Source organism: Corvus hawaiiensis, chromosome 9, assembly GCF_020740725.1.
Source record: "Corvus hawaiiensis isolate bCorHaw1 chromosome 9, bCorHaw1.pri.cur, whole genome shotgun sequence".
Taxonomy (NCBI): domain Eukaryota; kingdom Metazoa; phylum Chordata; class Aves; order Passeriformes; family Corvidae; genus Corvus; species Corvus hawaiiensis.
The window spans coordinates 12,461,252-12,482,357 of NC_063221.1; the positions used below are offsets into that span (position 1 = coordinate 12,461,252).

Sequence of the window (21,106 nt, forward strand, 5' to 3'; positions counted from 1 at the left end):
CAGATGTGACAGATTCCACTTTTCCTTCTCAGTTGCTAACATTATTGTTACGAGTTGTCATGTGTAGCTGAGTGCTTGGTGATTCTGAATCCTTGTGATGGTGCGTTCAATTTCTGCAATGAGCTTTGCATTTAGAAAAGTTGAGTAACACAGAGTTGAGAGTTGGTTTCTTGATTCCTTTTATGTTCTTTAAATACTGGAAGTGAGCAGAAGTTCATTAAACTTAGGGGTCTCTCAATTCAGTAGATGTGGAGCAGGGTGGATTTTAAAATTTGGAGGAGAGAATACTTTTTCAGAGAGAATAAATGACAAAGACAGAGAAGCTTCACTTTCTGTGAGAAACACTTGGAGAAGGACAAAGGGGAGGGGTTTTCCCCACTAATCCAGAATCTAATTTGTTGCTGCAGGCTTAATCATATCCTTGTGTCTCAGGTATTTGTTACCAGCAGTTAGAATGGTTTTACTTCATTTTCTAAAGCAGGCACAGACAATTTGGAATAAAGCTTACCCTCTTGAAGCTGGTCACAATTGCAGCTCATACTCTGGTTTACTCTGTGGACTTTTTGGGATCAAGTGAGTGTGTCTGTACCACTTGCTGACCACAAACTGCCCTTACAAATCTGAGTACTGATAACCAAACTTAGGTTACAGCAACTAGCACAAAACATTTGTAGCAGGGCCAGTGTGCTTCTGGCAGTCTTAGCACAATGCAGTGATGCTTGGCTTTTGTGCACATGAGGTGGTTTGATGGGTCTTTTGGTGTCCTGTTTTTCCGTATTTTTTTTCTGATGTTACTATCAGATAGTAAGTTTTACTTTATCTGCTAAATTCTACCTGAGATTAAGAAAACTATTCCTACTTTCCATTCTTATAAGTACAAAGACAGTCAGATCTAGTTTGTGTATATCTGTTTATTCTTTAAAGTGAATTTGTTTTAAAGGAATTGCACAGTTGGAATTAATTTAAATAACCAGCGGACATTGCTGCTGCCTCTGCCAAAGACAGGAGCAGGCATATTTCTCTGGCTATTTAAATAAAGACGAGTCTAGGTCCAGAAGTTCTTAATAGGGCAGTTTTGGAAGCTTGCCTCATGTCTCTGTTGCCCAAAAGTTGTATTTTGATTTTAGTATTCATAACCAGCCATTGATTTTTCCAACCTAATTTCCTCCCTGATGTATTTAATATCAAGCCAGATCTGCCATCTATCTACAAATCACCCTGGCTTTACAAGCCAGCTCTGCCATCCATCTACAAATCACAATGGCATTAGTCAGGAAATTAGAAGTAGGCTTAATTTTTTTTGAAAGTAAAGGATTGTTAAACCACTTACTTCAGCCCTCTCTCATGACTCAGCTTGTGTTTCTATTTGTTGCAGTTCCTGGCTCATCAAGTTATAACAGGCAGCATATTGTAGCTGATTCAAATTCTGGCAATCAGAATGGTTGTTTGCATTTTTTATTTTTAAAGAAAGAGTCTTCCTTTTTGGTAATAATTCTAGAAATATGCATTTGAATGACAAGACAGAGTCAAAATTAATTGTATTAGAAGAAGGAAACATATACTATAACAACAGTACCTCTTTAATAAAGAACAGGAAACTATTTAAAATTAATTACTGATAATTAATGACTCTAATTATATCTGAATTTCCTTGATATGATAAACTCTATAATCAAACCCTTGTTTTTTGTAAAAGTCCTCTCAGAATATATTACCAGAAGTAAAACTGAAATTTAGTAAAACCAAAAATATTGAAGTTCAATGATCTTAATTTCCGAGAGATATTAAAGATGATTCAAAAGCATCACGATTGTTCCAGTCAAGCATATGCCAAAGACATGGCTCCCAGTGTGTTCCAGCCATAGAGGGATGGTCCATCACCTGTCTTTGCCACCGAGAGCAGAAATTTATGAAAATCAACATTTGGGAATTTACATGGACTCACTGTGCCATAGAATTCAATAGCAAATTTAAGATGCTCTGTTGATATTGATTAATGTTTAAGATCACTCCATAATTATGTTGTTATTATTATATATTAAGCTCATTGAACTTAATATAGAATATTCATCAGCATAATATATACCATCTCATGTACTCATACTTTGGTTTCATATGACAGTATATTTTTATGCTACTTTGGGGGTGGAAAGACCAGAGAACTACTTTTAGAAGAGGTAGGTATGTACCCAGATGGATTTTCTAAAGCATCTGAAAAACAGTAAAGTCTTACCTTTGAACTGTGAAAAATTTTCTAGATTTGAAACTCTTGTTGGGGCTATCTTCACAAGTTTTAAATCACATAGGGTGGTATTTTCTAAGGGACAGGTTCTGTTTATGTGTTTTTGATGTTATTGCTGCAAGAGGCACTTTCCCCTACAAATAGCTCATCTGTGCCCTACTCAGCAGGGTGCCCTGCAGTGTTCACCCATTGAACTGAACCACTGAATCTCTCAACTGAACCACAGAGCTATACATTGTAAAAGAGAATTATCTTGAGCTTCTGCACATAGATTAATAAATAGAAGACTAAATTGTAAAGTTCTTAGCTTAGGAAAAAAATCCACCCTCTAAATAAAACATCATGAAAGTCTCAAAGCCTGAAAAACTGTGTCTGAGTTATTAAGGGTCAAGAAAGGTATGACCTGAAAACAGCTAAGAATTATTGAGCAGACAGCTGATCTATGCACCTGGAGTACATGAGCATCATTACCAGGCAATGTCTGTCTGTGGTGCAAATCAGCTGTAGGAGGCAGCTTTTTTTTTACGCTGTTGTCCTTCCAGTGTTTTTCCTGAAAGACCGAATATTCTTGCTATTCCTTTTATGACATCATTGCATATTTTTGCTTGTACTTATTGCTTGTGTGTTTAACTTTTACACTCCTTGTAAACTAATGATGTCCTACAGCGATATTTACAAAGATGACTCAGTTTAGTTGTATTTTGGACAGATTTCTTGTAATGTATCATTTATAGTGAAAGGAGAATTCATTTGATAGAAGGCGGTGGCTGGTGCTCTACAAAGTGTGCTTTGCTGCCGAACCCTTCATGCATATGGACTGGCTCTGTGTTTTGACAGTGTGTGAGGGGAATACCAGATGTCAACAAATCAATGTATACAGCAATCCAAAAATTTTTATTTACCAATAAGAAGTTATGCTTTTTTTTTCCTTTGAGGTGCTGGTTGGAGCTGTTCAACAGCTCCATTTGGTTATTGTTGGGGCATTCTCAAATGAAAGGGAAAAGGTACTACAGGAAAGAGAAGACTTGTCTCTCTTCTCCATGGGAACATGGAGTCTTGGGGAATTAGATAACAGTGTTGAAAAAGCACCAAGTGAAGGTTTAAAATGTTGTTATAAATCACTACATAAAAAGCCAGTCATGTACAACACCTCAGGATTTAGAGATCAGAAGTATAAATTTCAAGCAAGTTAAAATTTTGCTATATAGGTAAGAGAGCAGTGGACTTCAGATCAGTTGGCTCTACACCAAAAAGTTTGAAGATTTTAAACATTTATCAAGATGTACATTTTAACCTTCACTCCCACTGCAAAGCAGCCTAAACTCTGTCCAAATCATTAAATTAATCCTTAGTGGCCTCTTCAAAATCAAAATTTCATTTCTTTAGCATGCAAATGATACTATTAATGTTTGAAAATATACAGTACAAAAAAAAAAAGAAATCATCCACCTGTCTAGTTTGGTCTGGTCTGAAATCTTCAGCATTGTTAAATTATAGACACATGATATAAAACGTAATTTAAAATTAATTATTGCAATTAGATGGCAACAACTAGCTTTATTTGAAGGATTAAAAGATTAGTCTTTTTATCTGCTTTATGCTGCTGAAAAGCATATGTGGACACTGTAAACTGAATGATATAAGAGGAAAAAGTATATTGCTATGAAAGATTTTACTATCATTTTGATTCTGCAGTAAGTTTTGGGATTGCCTCTCTGAATGCAGTTCTGGAGGGTCAGCTTTAGAGCAGGGCTGCTGAGTGCTTTCCTCTCTTAGAGAACTTGGTGCCAGGGGAAGCCTGGGGATCACCGTGGCTCCAGCTCAAGTGCCCTGGTTCACCTCCTGAACTTCTTCCTTGGGTTTCCAGTAGCAGCAGCTTGGTGAGAGGGACATGTATGTTCCCCATGGCTGTGTTAAACTGGTTTTTTTAAGCTCTCTGTGAGAGCATCTTCTCGAGGTGCCCCATTCTAGGGGAGCTGAGGCCTGTGCACAGCTCTGCTGAAGTGGCAGCTCTCCTGAGTAGCCATGGCCTGGGTGCTGCTGGTGCCTGGCTCATCCTGCAGCACGGAGACCCACCTGTACCTCCCAGCCCTGGGTACACAAAGCCTGTGTGTGCCACTAGTGAAAGGGGGCACTGCGGTGTCTGCCACCTTCTTGTCCAAGCCTGGGTGGACACCTGAGGCTGAGCCTGGAGCACTGCCAAATCCAGCAGCCAGAAATGTGTAAGCCTGGGCTATTGGCATGACCTGGAAGAGGAACTGAGCAGTCCTTGCACCTGCTGCTAGTCTTCTGGGTGCCAAAACAGGCAAGCGAACATCATCATGTTATGTGTTTTTCTCCTGGCTGTTGCCCTAGTTTCAGGAGACACGGGTGTCTGAGGGATGGCCTTGGGCAGGAGATGTACTCAGCCCACAGTTATGCACAGGGAGATGTTGGCAGGTCGCAGGGAACTGCAGCTTCTGAGAGTGTGCATGAGGGTCTGGGCAGTGTGCTGGAGTGAGGGGGAGTTCCTGAGAGCAGCCCAGAGACGTGAAACTCCAGCAGACAAACCCCTTCTATGCTGCTGGGCCCTGCTCACTTTGCCTTTCTCTGTTCTGTCCAGTCCAGCCACTTTAGCTTTTCTCCTTTTGGAAATATATTTTAAAAACATCTTGCTATTCTGAGTTTAGAAACTTTTGGTCATCTGCTGTAAAGTTAGATAGTCCAGACAGGTCTAATTGAAACATGAGGCCAAGCTGAGGTCCTGTCAAACTGTCAGGTCCTTAAGTTTTCATGCAGTTAAAATGAGTAAAGATGCTGATGTGAATAAATGAATGATGTGTAGAGAAAGGCCACTAGTGCTAAGTAACCTGAAAGACATCTCCTATTAAATGGGTTCCTGCTCTGTTTTTGAGACAGGGTCCATATTTTGGGAAGCTTTAGTTTAAATCTAGACCGCCTGGGGTTAGTCTTTTGCTGCTTAATGAAAAGAGAAAGGCCTAATGGAGTTATTGTAAAACTAAATCAAAATACTTTAATTGCTTCAAGAAGAGTTGGAGTTGAAATGCTTCAACACTTTATGATTTAGGGAATTACCATTTACATTAGAATCAGAAATCTTTGTGCCGTATTTTTGCATGCCAACTTTCCTTCAAATATTTACAATGCTTTCAAGATAAGGTGAACTAGAGTAGTGTTGAAAACTAAACAAAGCTATCCAAAAAAGTGCTTGTTATGGCTGATTGCTGCCTTTGTTCCACATTACATGAGCAATATTTTGACATATTGTAAAATACTAATACTTCAAAATACTTAGCTCAATAATCAAATCTGTTAGTATTTCTTAATTTATTGATTTTAATAACAATATAGTTTTTTTCCTCTTCTGTCACAAAAGTAATATCAAATTCTGTGGTAGGCTAGAGCACAGTGAGCTGGGGAGGAGCAGAAAAGAGATGATTGGACAGGGAAATGTTTTGGTGCTTTCCAGCCTATGCCCAGCTCCTTATAGACCTCAAGTATGAGGTCGCAGCTGATGCAATTGTGAGAGTGTTCGTGAAGGTTCTCTGCTTTCTATGCTGAGATGATCTCAATGCTGGGGAGAATTTTTTACTGAGTATTTACTTGCATATAATATTTTTTGAGTAATTTTTAAAGAGTCTTGTTGGATGGAAATGATTTTGACTATTGTTTTACCCCATAAATCCTTTATGAAGACCCGAGAAAGATTGTTCTTAGATCTGTTCCCTAATGAAGTATTCTTAAATAAAAGCTAATTAGGGGGTTTTGGTCTCAAATATGCACACACAGGCAAGCTCAATATTGTTTCGGTAAGCATATCTGTCAATGAATATAGAGGTCTGAGAAGGATGTAGATGTCAGAACTGAGCAATCTAAACTGCAAAACTATGTTCCTGCTCGAAAGCAGGCATTTCTTGTTAATGGAAATTATTGGAATTACATTTCTGATTTATTGACAAAATAAGAAAAGCAAACATATATTTGGTCACATTGTCTTTTTAAAATAGCTTTCTTTTGCTCATGTCCATGGATCAATGAAAGATACAAAAAAAGATTACAGCTATTGTACTTATAGCAGGGAGGTTTCTTCAAATTCATCCTTTCCAGAAAGCAAGCAAACAACATTTTTTAATGTTTGTTATACCTATGACATAATCTTTAAAATATGATATGTGGTAGCATGTTAGCAAGTCATGCTATATATTAATTAAAAACCTTTGAAAATGTTATAAAATTTGGGTATGAGGAAAAAAGACTAATTTAGTTCAAAGGTTTACACAAAACAATTCTCTTGTTGATGTCTGATCCCAGATTTAACTGTGTAAGGAGATACCATTCAAAATCATTTCACTTGAAGTTACAGCTATCTGTTGGAAAGACCTAGTTTTGGGAATCCGAAAGCTATAATCAGAGGGGCATCTGAATTTTTCTGTAGCTAGTATGGAGGTAAAGCATACTACTCCATGATTAAATTTAAAGCTTTGAAATGGTTTAATAGAAAACAAATTTATCAATTTCAACAATATTTCTAAAGTTGATAAACAAATACTAAATTTAAGTTAGTTTGAAAAGTATGTCAGCATTCTTTTGTGGAAATCAATGGAAACAAGCTTCTCTTTTAACTTCACTTTTCTCTGTCTGCAGAGACATTTAAAAATTTCTAGAAAGAGAGACAAGATGGTAATTTATAAAAAAAAATGCACGGAGAGAAACTTATTGATGAGAATTTTGATCGTTAAGGAGAAATTTTCATATTCAAGGTCTTGTTCTATAAAGTGTTGGCTTTGCTGTGTTTTATTGAACCATGGGGCAACCAACATATGTCCCTGAATTTCATACCCTTAATATATCTAGAACAATCATCCTCCCACCTACTGCCTAGCAGTTTGCCAGAGATGCTATGCTTTATGTAAATAAAATACTTTGTGTTATACTTTACTTTCAAAGTAAATAATATAACTTACTGTGTACTAATACATAAAGTCAGATTGATATTTTATAGCCTGGATAAATAGCTCATATTAATAACCCTACTAAAGACAGTATCTGCTATCCATGTGAATAACTTCTGCATAACTTGGCCATTTTTCTAACACTTGTACACTTAGCATGGAATATGTCAGAGTACCAGGAGGTCATATGAGTAATTTTTGAAAAACCTTATTAGGAATATTCATGATAACTCGTGGCTCCATAACATATATTTCTGTAATGCCCCTTGAAGGGATAAATTAAAACTTGAAGAGATTTTACAAAGATCAGGTAGGTGAAGCCTCATGACCCTGGTCTGTGGAACCTAGTATTACTGTGCTTTATGGATAAGGAAACATCTGGAGAAACATGGAAAAGTTCTGTTCTGCCAGCAGGCAGTAGTGAGACCTGTGTGATTTGCCCAGATAGTCACAGGAATCTCTGGCAGAGCTGGGAAGAGAAACTAAATCTCTTCTAGTGACCAGGGGAGAGGATGACTGAGGCAAAGTGTCCCAGTCCACAGCTGTTTGTGGATGTGTGAGGGTTCCAATTTTGCTGAGTGCCCACGGAGGGGAAGTTAAGGGCATTTTGATTTCATCTGCTTTGCCACAAAGGGGTAGATGGGATTCAAGAGTAAAAACTTGTAGATTTTTTCTGCTGAGCTTATACCTAACAGATCACCATCTATGTATACTTACAAGGACTATAAGTCAGTCTGGAAGCAACCTAAGGGATTTTGGTTTAGATCTCCGTGTGGGGATCAGCGATTTTTGGGTTCAGATCCTGTCTCAGCCACAAGTTATTTCTTTGAGGTTAGTTTTCCTGGAAACAAAATGGGTTTTGTGCATTGTTTCATCACTAGTGAAGTTGTTTGCATATTTATCTGAAGCTGAATGTTTTAGCTGTATAGTCAATCAGTGCTTATATGTTAATTACAAAGGTGTGGGAATACTAAATTGGCTTATCCACAAATGTAACAGGATGAAACTGTATAATGGGCATTCATTGGTACAGCAGCAAGACGGTCTTATGAGTCAAGATTTCAATTTCAAAGTATTTAGGAATGAAATAGGTATTCTCTTTTATTTTTTCCCAGAAAATAATTGTCATAGGCATCACAGTGATTAGTGTTTTCATAAGAAAAATATTAATTACTTGAAAGAGCCCGCTGGTTCCTTACTAGACCTCCCAATCATTCTTTCTAGTTTGCACAGTCTATTACTCTAGAGGGTGAAGTCCAGAAGTCTGCACTCGGTATTTATGCAGTTTCAATTGAAATCAAATCCCCAGCAGCTTCAGTAGGACTTTTACCTAAACCAATTTCTGAATAAGCACTTCAGAATCTGGACCCTAGTGGAAATATGTAATCTGAATTTAAAAAGAATTGCTCTGAGTATACAGAAAGCTATAACATTCAGCAGCTGACAAAGAGAATTCACAGCATCCTAGGTTTTAAATTATTAATTCCTATGAATTTGTTATCCTCTACTTTCCTTCAAAACTTTTAACTGCAAAAGAAATTATCCTTGTTGGTGTCAGGTTTCTGTCATTGGAGCTTGCAGTGCTCTTCCTCACTAGTGGGGTCTGGTTACTCTTTGCTAGCCAGTCCCCTGCTTATGCCACACAACCCCAGTGAAGCCCAGGTCAGCCATAATTTATTATGGTAGATGAAGCAATATCCAGGATTTGTATGGGCTGGAGTGGGTGATAAAATAAAGTACAGTAGTGAATACTATCTGTGTTTGGCATTTAGAAACCAAAATATGTCTCTTTTGCTTAAGCATAAGTGTGACTTGATATATTTGTTTCCCACTTCTGTAACTCACCGCATTCTTTTCTCAACAGAACTCATTGTCATAAATCCTGAATCCCAAGTCCTAAAGACTTTGGTTTAATGGGTTCAGGTTTTGGTTTAGAGAAAGAAGTCTTGCAAAAAGTTGTTTTATGGGAACCTAGCGGAGTCATAAATGAGAAAATGGACACAATAGTAGGATGAGCACAGTCTATGCATATTGGTTTAAGAATTTGGATCTAAACCTGTTGCTGAAGGTTTAAAGTGAATGTGCTGTGTTATGCAGGGAACCATATGGTGCTAACACCTTTGCTGCTTGGATCAGTCTACCCCTCAGATGACAAACAAATAAGAAAATGGAGCTTGATCATCTGCGAAGTTAGTGAAAGGTCTGACACTGAGTTTGATCAGAAGAAATAGGACCTTTTCTCCCTGCCTGATACTTTCTACAAAACCTCTGTATTTTGAAAATTCTCATACTGAGACTTAATATCTTTGAAAATGTATATATATATATTTAGAGAAGGAAGAAATTATAAACATGAGAAAGTGGAAAGAAAACCCCTCACAAAACTAGAATAGTCTCTGAGGGCATGAGGGAAAAGGTCTTATTTCTAGCCAATGATTGTTTTATCTTTTGATTTTCTTTGTAGTTATTTCAGTCCCCTTGGTCTTAAATGGTATCAGTACTACAATATACAATCATCCAATACACATTAGGAAGCTGTAAAAAAATAACTGCCTTCTTCATACATTTTCTAATAAACATAAATTTAAAAGTGTTCTCCATTTCTTAGTACAAATGAAACAGGGGAAATATATTTTTAAAAGAAAATAATTTTTCAAAATAAGTTGTTAAATTGAATTTCCTCTTTCATATAGTCAGCGGATAAAATCAGATTAGCCTACGTGGGGTTCTCTTTTGGCAGCACAGGCAATCCTCCATAATGACCCAAGCAGTATATGAGCAGTCACAGTTTCTTGTGCCATTCCTTCTGAACACCATCTTGTTCTGTACTATACTCAATTAAGAAAATCTTTGCAGTACAGAAGTGAAGCACAAGGACTGGAAATTTACTGGTAATTTTTCATTAGCTACTTCTCTGCAGTATGGAACAGCATCACATCATAACCAAAAACTACCTAAAGCCTGTCTTGTAGGCAATGTAGGTGGTACAGGATCCAAGGAGTTAGTTTACTGAGGGAGAATTTGATCCAAAATGGGAAGGTACTGCATGAATTGTTAAAATCATACTTTTCTCTTGTTTTCTATAGATAGGCTGGGGATATTTTTAAATTCCTCCTACTAACCTGCCAAATCACAGCATGGAGTTACTCAGTGTCTCCTTTCCATTGAATGTTTTGCCACGTGCAAGCTTTCATCTTCTGTTTCAGTGTACTTTTGTGTACTTTCAAAGGTAGGTATCTTGCTAACACATGAAACTGCAAGGAAACTTAATCATGTAAATAACAGAGTTCAGAGTCACAGGTCTAATTTCTTTGTCAAGTGGTACATTTCTTATCACTGTGTGGTTTGCTAATGATAGGAATTGTTTTTTATTGTATTATACCCTGCAAATTCAGTGCAAAGAAAACTAACTTGTATGGGTTGTAATTATAATGGATTTTTTTCTCCTCATTGTGTGTGGGTTAGAACCAAATTGAATTATAATATCTCTCTTATGTATTTTCTTTGCATTGGGAATGGAGGAAGGTTAAATGTATCCAATAATATTTTCTCTGTGGAAAGAATATACTAGAGAGTGAATTGCAGCTGCAAATGGGTGACACCAAAAACCCTTTCATCCTGGCTCACAGCTTCAGTGTCAATAGCTAGTATCCCTGGACTAGTAGTTTACAGTTAGTGTCAAAAGGACCTGACATGTTGCTGGAAGCATGAAATAGATTGACTGATAATGAAGATTACTGCTGGTCTACAAATTTTCTTAATCTAGCTGTATTAATAATTCCTTTGAATGCAGGTGATTTTGTCAGAAGGAAATAGTTTGGGTATAGATCTTTAAAGGGACATAAAAGGAGATGAGACTGTTCTGGTGTGTTAGAGTACAGTTTCAGAGCTTTCCTGGTTAGCTTGATTACTTTGAAGTGCCAGCAGATTGAATTAATTATGAACTTGTTGTTATTAGTGGGTCTCTTTCTGCTAATTTCAGTAATCTTACCTAGAAGTAATAAAAAAAACACTCAAAAAAACCCCAAAAACCACCCACATCAAAACCTGCACAAGCAAGAAAGCATATTGTTTGCAAAGACAAAATAAAAAGCTTTGGTATTTATTGAACAAAAATTATGGTAGGTTATTTCATCATTGTTCTCTTTTTGGGGTTCAAATTTTTTTCATAACTTTTCTGCTGAAGCATTTAGATATAGAATTTCCTTATTATTTAATGCCTGATCAAATATTACTCAGCACTACCCACAATTTTATTTCATTGAAATTTTATTCTTATATTCTCTCAGGTGAATTTCAGATATCATTACTCACTCACATTTGGATAAAACATTTCTTGGGTAATACTGGAGGCCAGAATGGTTTGGTGTATTTCAGTTCTGTTACAATATTACACGAGCCTTGCTTGGGCCATTCTACCTTGTGCCCTCCAATCTTAAATGAAGCTTCTCCAACTCCAGTAAAGACATAGAATTTAAATGAATTATAGAAAACAGTCAATATGACTACATATTTTTCCCCATTAGTTTGCATTGGATAAACAAAAGATGCTCTGTGTCTTGTATCAAGCCAGGCCTATCTTTATAATCCTGTTGTTTCATCTGAGCCCACAGCAAAAGGAAGTGGCACATGCTGAGCACCGTTTTATGCTCACGGTAATCTCACTGTGACACATTTTTTTTAATCTGTCAATGATTCATGTTTGACACAGACTTGAATTAATGTTAGGAGAATTAAAAGAATAGGCAAACCTTTTATTTTTAAAATAGGTTTTGCAAAACAGGCAGAGAATTGAATGCCTCTAGCCAAGACAATATATCAAAGAATGTTCCTTGAGATAGACCCAAAAATCAGGTGCTCTTGCCATGAGGGAGAGGAGTTTGTTTGGAAAAAACACATAAATAAATCCAGAAAAACTAAAAAAAAAAGGCATTTACTCTTCTCCCCTAGAATGGAAACTGCAGTAAAAGATGACTACGTTTGCATGCAATGGACGTAACCATTGATTGGTTGAGAGCAAGATGAATTAATGCATAGGCAATTTCTGTAGCAATCGCTTAACACACCGAAGAAGCCTGACAAACATAACAGAGGTGTGTCTTTTGTTTCATAAAGAGAATCTGGAAACATCAGCTTGGTGCCTGACAAAGGGTCAAATGAAAAAGTGACCGGATGAAGAGGGAGGATGTTTTCTTTAAATCCAAGATTTTGGCTTCCACTCTGTAAAAGCACCCGATGAGTAGCATGCTGCTGGTGCTGTCATGGTCTGGCCAAATTTGTGACATCTCTGTCTCTAAGGGATGATCTTGGAAGCTTCGTAGGTTTCAAATCTACTTCATCTTAGTAACTGAGAGGGTCTCTGTTGATACCACAGATGTTTAGATAGTTACTCTTTCTCCCAGGTCCAGCAGGCTGTAACTGGGCAGTATTCATAGGAGAGAGGAGGATTTACGAGTGTCTCCCAGTGAGGGAACTTGCTTTCAGATTAGTACCATATTCATTTTTCCTTTTAACTAGCTAGAACCAAGAACATGAGGATACTATTTATCAGCATGTTATTGTTCTGCTCCATAAACCTGATACAGAAATCTGGCCTGCCTGGTCATCAGGTGAATGTTTACTGAGCTAAATCCTAAATAATGATTGTTGACTTGTACTTTGACAAATATCCAAGTGAAGCTAGGGCAAATTTCCCTTGAATAATTGCTTCTGAATTCTGCGTGTTTTGCTTTGTAGAAATATTGGTTGGCAGTATTTATGCAAGAAGCATTTTGAGGTTTCATTAGAATTTGATAAAAAAAAAAAGCAATACCTGTTCCCTGTCTTTTTACTAGGAAAAAAAAGATTTATAATTTCCAGAAGAAAATTATCATTTTAACTCTCTTGTTTCCCTATTTTCTTGTCAAGGTTAAAAGAATGGAGGGTACTGGAGCCAGGAAAGCTCAGTGTCGGTTGGAGGTGAAGTCACCAGCATTGCATTTCTGCACCAGTCACAACTGATAAGTTCAAAACCACATCAGGTGAGGTTATTGTACTCTTGACTTGAAATGTGAAAGTCAGTGCATGTGCAATCACTTATCACTGTTAAACCTCTTCCTTGTCAAATCACCTATCACTAATGAGTTTTTAACTGCAAGTTCAGCTATGTAAATTGTCAGATTTCTTCTGCATTCATACGGTATGAACAGATAGGTAAAAATGCCAATGTTATGGTAATTTCTGCATTTTAGGTTAAAAAAGTGCATATAATTTTCCTTTTTACTCAAAAAAAGTTGCTAGCAAATCAAAATAGGAAACACAAGCAAACAGAAGAGGGAATATTTGAACTAGTACATGCAAAATAATTATTCAGTGCTGCAGACTAGCCTTTTGCAAAGCTTTAAATAATATATGTAGAGAGATTAGAAATCCCCGCAAGGAAGTTTTTAATTTTTTCCTGTATGCCTCTCCCCACTATTTTCTTTGAAGCTCGCATGCCATATCTTTTAGCCTAATTCAAAATGGTGTTTTTACATCAAAAACTGCAGCCAAGCCAATACTTTTCCTTAAACTGGCTGTTCAAAGGGGAAAAAATTGTTAAAATTTGTGGTTTAAAAATATTCTGCTTCATGATAGTCAACATGTGATACTACTTTTTTCTTTCTTTTAAATTTTTTTTTTCCCTAAATAAAAGAAATTCAGAATGTGTACATTGAGAAGTGTAGTAGTTTTGGAAATAAACATCTGTCCATACAATAGATTATTTTTAAAAGATATTTTGGTATTTCTTCAAATGTTATATTCATTGAAGTTATTTCTGCTTTAAAACATGATAAAGAAACAAACCTTTTTCTTTAGGTAATGGATGGCCATCCACTAGTTAAAAACCCAACAATTCTTAGTTGGAAAGTCCTAGTAAATTGCACAAACTTTTTTTTACAAAATTCTTTAGCTGAATTACAAAGTGTGTGAAGGAAAGTGCAGAATGATCAGGGGTTAGAAAGAAAACTAGAAAAACAAAGGTATAAAGACATGCTATATTAAGCCCTGAGGCAGTGCACCTTATTTATACAACAGAGAATGTCTACAGAATAAGCAACCAGCACAACAGAGGTATGACTAATAGATAGGTATGAATCAGTGGATTTGTATTCTCCTCACATATCCCTCTTCCCAAAAGCAGAGAAAATGAAAGAAACCCCCTCCTGCGCTTTCTCACACATTCATCCTTTTCAAACCTGATGCTCACAGTTATGATAGTTAAATTTTAGCTCTGGGCAACCCAGGGTACTAATCTTGCATGACCTGTTCCAAATGAAATCACGCCCTTATGACTCATTTGCTTTCCCTGTCTAATTTTTTTTTCTCTTTGAGGATCCTGTATCCAAGGACTCTATCAAAATAATAATAATAATAATAAAATCTAGAATCTCTATCTTGTTGCTATAGATCTAAACATGAATAGGTAGAGCTTAGGTTTTGATATGGTGGAATCTCGATTACTTCTAGATCACAGTTTTCCTGCTTCAATTTAGTTGCATGGAAGGACATTTTCTTAATATCAGGTTAACTACTCCTGAGTGACCATAAATCAATATCTAATTGCAATGCATTTAAAATCAATTGATAAATTTATTTTTATGGTTCTAATAGGGAGGCAACTACTAAGAATAAAAACTACCATCTCTGCCATGATAAAACACCCCCAGCAAAACAGGGTTATCCCAGATCAAGGTGGCCACTAAATCAACATTCCAGCAAGTGGTTTATCTCTAAAAATATTCCAGATATTTTATCACTAATTATCTATGTAAATTCAGATCATCTGTGTTTTTTTTGCAAATGTAGTATTTATGGGTTACTTGGAGGTATGTGTATGGGTTTCAGCCTTTCACAATACCTTAACCCACCCCTTCCTCCCCCTCACCAAAAGAAAAGAACACTTACATTTTTTGTTCTAAAAGATATATATCACTATAACCAGTTTGTGCCTTAAATGTGCTTTTCAGTGCAGCTGGGGTTTGAGAAGGACTCCAGTGATTCATAGGCCTTGTCCTGGATCTTGTACAATAACACATTAACCTTCGTGGAATATGTTAAAAGAACGGGGTCTTGACCCTGCAAACGTTACTGCATGTGTGAAGCTTTCCCTGTGGGACTCCCTGCATCTCCCCTGGAAAATGCCTAAAACTGTATATGGGAGTATTGATTTTGCAGGGGGAATAGTGTTAGGATACAAACCATGCTCTGCTACTTCTCTTGCCTTTCCAATGAAATACAAAACACTGCAATCTGCTTTCAGCTGTGATTGGAATTAGCAGATGAATACAGTGGGCTTGTATAAAGGATTGTTGGTTTTACCCAGCCTCCTTGTGCTTAAGCTGTTCTTGTTTGCCTCTGCAATTAATGACAATGTGTCTTTCTGGTGTTTCTTATCTATGGCTGGGTAACACCAGGCACAAATGCCAGATCTGATGAACCTGAAAGGGAAAGTAGGTGGGAGCAAATTTTCCAAGAGTGTTATTCTAGTTGACAGGTCTGCCTCTTGTGACATTAATAATGCTTCACAAATGTTGATATAAATCAAGATAAAAGCCAGAAGCAAACCATAGGCAGGATGGGGAGCCATTGGCTCTGCAGTTTTTGCATTCCCAGAGCTGATAGTAAGACTGCAGCTTTCAGCTGTGAATACCTTCCTCCTTATCCCAGAAACTTATAAAACAGGTTCTACATCTGCCTGTATATAATGAATCACATCAGGCATCCCCAGGGCCAAATCAGCAAACTTGACTGAAAATGTAATCCAAAATACAGTGGTTTAAAAAAAAAAAAAAAGTATTTTCTTGGATTTTGGTGGGCTCAATCTCAGTGCGTCCCTGAAATCTACTTCTCTGGCTACTTCTGTGACCTTGGAGGTCCAAATTTTTGAAGCACTTTTGTGTCAAAATATCAGCTTGGTCCTCCAGTCCTTATGTAAGAAGGCACATCTTAAATTTCCAGAAATAGGACTGTAGCTGGGAATCTTGCAGAGTTTATGTGCAAAATAAGTTGGTTTTAGGCCTTATTCTGCTTCTGCAAGTAAGGACAAATATTAGTTCCTCTTGGTGCTGCAGAGCCCCTCTCTACCTTTTGCTGGTGTTGAAGTGCTCAGTCTGAGATTAGTAAAGAACAGGGCAATCTACAAAGTACACAGTGGAGAGGAATGAAACTGGAGCCAAAGTAAGTGTTTGCAGTGCTGTGTGAGAGTCCCTGCCTGATAATGAGGTGCCTTTTGGAAGTGAAGGGCGTTACCTCTCCTGAATGTAGCATTCTGTTCCTAAAATATGTCTTTTAACACCTGCAGCTGCTGATTTTGCTTTTCTGATGCTGTATGGTTAAGACAGCAAACACCAGAGGATAATATTTTGGCAGGAACTACTCTGTGCTTTTTCTTCCATGGAAGATGCACGAAGGTCAAAAGATTTCAAGGGACGTTTTGTGGACAAGAGAGCTGCATGTTCCATAGTGGAAGGTGGATGCCACAGTAGCATATAAGAAATAGGCATTGTGAAAGGGACCGAGTCCGGAGAGCTGGCCGGATAAATGACACGTACCCTGATACAATTAAGCATCGTTCTCCCTTTATTGTTCAACTATGCAAGCTTATATCTACTTTTGCAAAGTCCCTCTGGACAGCCTCTAATCAGCCATCCAGTGTATAACTTTGCCAAGGACTCTCAGGGGTGCCTGCAGCCAGGTCCTTTCCAGGCTTGCCTGCAGCCAGGGGCCTGTTCAGGGGCTTTTCCTCAGCAACCCTGGGTTGTCCAATCTTTCCAGGGGTATCATATACTCCTGTTCCACAAGGAATCCCTCTACACAATCCCCCGTTTTCTTTTTTGGCAACCCAGGCCTGGTCGATAATCTTTTGCAGCCCTGCTTTGACGCAGGAAAAAATGCACCCAAATACTATTAAGCCTATTATAACTACAAATAGCAATCGGCAGCCTGCTACTACCAAGATGCGCAGCCATCCGGTGATACCCAGACCTTTAAGCCAATCTCCAATAGGGTCGTCTGTCTCTCGAAGGTTGTGCAGGCCCCTCTGGAGGTCGGAGAAGTGCTTGTGAATCGAGACAGAGTGGTCAGAAAGATTCATACAGCACATACCTTGGAAATCTTCACAGCTGTGGGCTAATAGTAGGAAATCAATGGCTGCCCGATTTTGTAATACCGCATGCCTAACACTAGTGACATCTGTGCTTCCCTTGTGAAGCATCTGCGAAGTTATGTTTAGTTTGTCCCTCGCCCAACAAGCAAGTTTGTGTAACGTTGCGTACGCCCTAGCTGCTGAAGCACCGGGTAAAAACACGGATGCTAGCCAAATTGGACTACGACTCCAAAACACGGGCTCTTCAGTCCCTTCACATTTGAGCTCATGGACTGAACGCCGCACCCTGGTTTCAGTGCGGTGGGTGATATTTAAGAGTTGATGCAGGTTTAGGTGGAACAGGGTGAGTTTCCCTAAGTAGCATGGTCCCCCATGTGGGCTGGCGGGAGCCCCATTCCACGCGTGGTCCCTGCATATTAAGAACGTACCACTGGGGAGGCGTTTCGGGGCTTGACCCGTGAGGTTGATTCTGTAGTAAATTGCTTCGGACTTGTCGTTTCTCAGAAACCAGTCTGCAAGAGGGTCAACAGTGGCCCAAAGGTGCCTATTAACATTTAATTGACTGGTAGTGGGTGGCTCGAATGTCATATAACCATCCCCAGTTTGGTTTGTGGAATCCAGTATCTAACCATGGTGTCCCCATGGTGATATTGATGCTTTTCAAGAATGCACCTTGCCAGCAGGCACGCTGCTGCGCAGGCTTGAGTCCGATCAGCCCTGAACAATTGCCATTGCCTGTGGCGTTCCCTATCAGCGCGCTGTTGTCTAGCATCCCTCGGAAGTCTTGTGGGTTAAAGTATGGGACCCCAATTAAGCAGGTGTGAAATGGGTCCCCTGGCGTGGCCAGGCTCAGACACATAGAGTCTTGCCCCGCTAAATTAGCTAGGGTGACCCACATGTTTTGTCTCTTCTGGATTGCTGTCAACATTGCATGGGACACTGCTAGGATGCTTACGAGAAGCAAACCTCTCAGAACGTTTGCAGGCCCAGCGTTGCTTTGTTGCTTCCCAGCACTCGGAGACCACCACATGCTGCCACGGGACATGAACCTGTGTACTACACTCTCGCCCTAACACTGCCACACTCTGTACTGCCTTCACTCGATCTAAATGGGCGGACAGCTGATCGAAGATGTCTGCCAATACCCTTGTCTCAAGACAGTCAAAACAATTCCCCACTCTACCTCTGTGTCTGATGCTATACCCAAGAATTTACACAGCTCCCCTTCTTGGTTCTGCCTTCGATCACGGTCTGCACAAGGCGGGCACGTATACCACCCGCTTTCTAACGTTAGTTTGTGTGTCCAGAGGGTCCGCTGACAACCACCGCAAGTCACTAGCAACTACCCAGGGCAGCTGCTACATTCGCCACAGGGTCTTGCTATTTCCCCCACTACAGAGAGTGGTGGACCTGGCAAGTTCTCAGCCCCCTCACTCAGCCACGTCTGCAGCCTCTCCCAAGGCTTCTCGGGACGGGGGTCCCAGAGTTCCAGCTGTTGCAGTAGTGGTGTCACTTTCCTCAGGAGCCGATGCTGACTGCGCCTTCTTGCTTCGGGGTCCTGCATGAGTCGCGCGGCACCACTTGCTGGGCACCCACAGTGGTCCCTCTGGGGAGGAAACACACGTATATCCTTGGCCATTAAATAGCACTGGGCTGGGACCTTCCCACAAACCTTTTCGAGGGTTACGATACAAAACACTTATTCCTGGAAGAGCTTGCTCGATTCCCCTACAAACCGTCTGATGATGGATTGCCACTGGAGGCTCCTCCCTATCCCCGGCCAGAGAGAGGAAGTTCAATGTGAGCAGCACTTTGCTTAGCCGTTTACTTGGTTCCATCTCTTCCCCTTTCTGTCAGCCCAGATATTCTTTTAGTGTACGATGGGCTCTCTCTACCACTGCCTGACTGGTGGGCAAGTGTGGGATCCCCGTGATATGTTCTACCCCCCACAGCTGCATAAATCTGGCTAGACGACCGCTGGTGTATGCTGGCCCATTGTCCGTTTTGATCTTTTTGGGTACCCCCATTACTGCAAAGCAAGAGAGCAGATGCCACTCCACATGCAATGCCTTCTCTCCTGTCTGAGTGGTAGCCCACAGGAAGTGTGAAAAAGTGTCAATTGTTACATGGACAAAGCACTGTTGGCCGAACTCAGGGACGTGAGTGACGTCCATTTGCCAGAGCTTGAGGGCTTTCAAACCCTTGGGGTTAACCCCCACTCCCAACCCAGGGCCGTGATGGCTACAGTGGGGACAAGCCCGCACTATGCCTTTCGCATCTCTCAGTGGGATCCTAAACTGTCTCTGCAGGGATTTTGCGTTTTGCTGGAACAAATCATGGCTACATCTGGCTTGCTCAAAAACGCTTGCAGGCGGGAGATGCACTATGGGGGCACAGGTCACCGCCTCGTTTGCACGGGCATTGCCCTCTCCCAGCCCAATGTTCCACTGGTGGCTCTGAACGTGCAGGATACAGTAGGGGTGTGTCCGTTGTTGTAGGGTATGCTGCAATGTGATAAGCAGTCTGCCCAAATGTTCGTTGTTAGTACGCCGGATTTCTGCATCATGGATCTGTTGGGCTACTCCAACGACATATAGGGAATCGCTGACTGCATTCACCGGTTCCTTTGACCGCTGTTGTAATGCCCATATCATGGCGCGCAGTTCAAGTGTTTGCAAGCTGTCGGCCGGTTCTCCCGTTATGACATGAGTCTTCCAGGGGTCATTCTTTTTCCACGCACAGGCAGCCCACTTTGTCTTCCTCCCTGCATTCGTGAACACCATGTGCCCCAGTACTGGCCATTCTACATTCAGCGGGCGGTCCAGCCACTCATAGTGCCCCAGCAGCTGTGCCAGCCTTCCCTGTGGGTGCTTGTTATGGACCACGCCGGTGAATCCGAGCAGAGCTTCTTGCAGTGCCTCCGCATGGTGTAGCATCCACTCAAAGTCCCCTGTCTGGAATGGTATACTGATGTCCTCTGCCTCCCTGCCGTCCAACTCCACCACTCGGTCGTGACTCTTTCGGATTAAAAGCGCCACCATCTCTACCCTGGACTGCAGTCTGAAGCGTGGCTGAGTTGGTGGGAAGATCCATTTGAGAATCCAGATGTCCTTCCCCTTTTTCTTTTGCCATTGGTGGATGATGGCATGTGAACCTGCTGCGCCAATCAGGGTGATGAGGATGGCGAGTGGGACTCCTTCTTCTCTGTGCGATACCCATGCGTGCCGCAGCTTAGCTGTGACCTTGGCGAGAGCTGCTGCTTGGTCCGGGGAGCATTCCTAAGGTTTGGCAGCGTTCGTCCCGTGCAGCCATAGCAGGAAGGGGGCGAGGTCAGCATTCGTGATTCCCGTGACTCCGCAGACCCATTGCAGATCTCCTAGATTGTTGCGTACCGTGGGGCGTGGAGATTTCTGTGTTTAGCTCGATCTTTTGGGGCCTAATTTGCGATTCTGATATGAGCCAGCCCAGGTACTTCCATGGTGCAGTCCGCTGGATCTTCTTGGGGGCAATCTCTAATCCAGTCTCATGCAGTTGCTCTCTGACCCATTGCATCTCTTTATCTGGGAACTCTTTAGCAGTAGCTATCAGGATGTCATCCATGTAATGGTAGATGAGTGCTTCTGCGTAGCATCATCGAATCGGACGTAGCGCCCAGTCAACATATAGCTGACACAGTGTGGGGGAATTTTTTATCCCCTGGGGCAGGACAACCCACTTGTAGCACTTAGTAGGCTCACTGTGATTCTTTGTGGGCACTGTTAAGGCAAAACTTTCTGTGTCCTTTGG

General features: G+C 40.3%; 1 long non-coding RNA gene across 1 annotated transcript in view; it reads left to right on the forward strand.

Annotated features, from left to right (window-relative positions):
- Window positions 1-21,106, forward strand: part of LOC125330364 — a 134,130-nt gene that overhangs the window by 94,054 nt on the left and 18,970 nt on the right. The window contains exons 3-4 of the long non-coding RNA XR_007205477.1: window positions 10,281-10,423; window positions 13,102-13,214. This is a non-coding gene — a long non-coding RNA (uncharacterized LOC125330364). The remainder of the gene's footprint in view (window positions 1-10,280; window positions 10,424-13,101; window positions 13,215-21,106) is intronic.